At 39.1% G+C, this 1,078-nt stretch overlaps 1 non-coding gene across 1 annotated transcript; it reads right to left on the reverse strand.

Annotated features, from left to right (window-relative positions):
* Positions 1-520: 520 nt before the first annotated feature.
* LOC136509783 (small nucleolar RNA R71) lies at positions 521-628 on the reverse strand. The gene has a single exon (XR_010772524.1). It is a non-coding gene; the product is annotated as a small nucleolar RNA R71 (small nucleolar RNA).
* Positions 629-1,078: the final 450 nt, after the last annotated feature.

Consider the following 1,078-nt stretch of genomic DNA (forward strand, 5'->3'; position numbering starts at 1 on the left):
GCTAAGAAATGCCAACAAGCATTTCTAGCGCCGTTGCTGAGGAGGGGCACAAGGCTAAGAGAATTGATCAAATAAATACTTATTGATGAGATCATAACTAGCACCTCTATTTTAGCAGGCTTACCCTTGTTTGTCTTTGTTCATATCTTATATAGGGTATTGCAGGATTGGTTCTGATTCATCAACAAATTCCATCAATCACAATCAAACTAATCAAGAGGAAGCTCAACACCAGTTTTTGAGGCTATGGCTGAAAAGACTCATCAACATAGTGCAAGCTACTCCATTCAGCGAAAAGGCATATGAAGATGCTAGTGCTCATCTTCAAACTTTCCTAGAGATTAGCAGCATAATCACCATCAAGGACGTTGCTCAAGACATCATACTACTCTGCCTCTTTCCATTCTCACATGTGGGAAAGTGCGAAGCAGTGGTTCTACACCAACAAAGAAGACATCAATACATGGGCAAAATGTTCGAAGGCCTTTCTAGCAAAGTTCTTCCCTATAGGCAAGACTAATGCCTTAAGAGGAAAAAATTCCAACTTCCAATAGCAGAAAGGTGAAACCATTCCAAAAGCATGGGAATGTTTCCAAGAATACATTTTAGATTGTCCTCATCATGGGATGGAAGATTGGTTGCTCATGCAAAGTTTCTACTATTGATTAACTCAAAAAGCTCATGAACAACTAGATGCTACTACTAGAGGATCATTTATGTCACTAACCCTTAGAAAAGTTGAAACTCTCATGGAGAAGATGACCTCTAGTCAAGGTTGGTCTCAATGCAATATCCAATCATGCAATAAGAGCGAAGAAGTACTAGAAGAGGTGTGTGCACTCTCAACTAAGATGGACGTCTTGTTGAATTGGCTTAAACAGCGAGCCAATTACAAGAAAATCATTAGGCCATACAAGATGCCTTTAATTCCCAAAACATATGTGGAGAATATTTAGGGGTTGATTTCCGTGAATATCAAGAAGATGCAAATATTGTTGACAACAATTCTGCTCCACCACAACAGAGACAAGGATGGAAGCAACAACAACAATAGTCAAATTACCATGGTAAGTACCTA

The sequence above is a fragment of the Miscanthus floridulus genome, chromosome 15, assembly GCF_019320115.1.
Source record: "Miscanthus floridulus cultivar M001 chromosome 15, ASM1932011v1, whole genome shotgun sequence".
In the NCBI taxonomy this organism is placed as follows: domain Eukaryota; kingdom Viridiplantae; phylum Streptophyta; class Magnoliopsida; order Poales; family Poaceae; genus Miscanthus; species Miscanthus floridulus.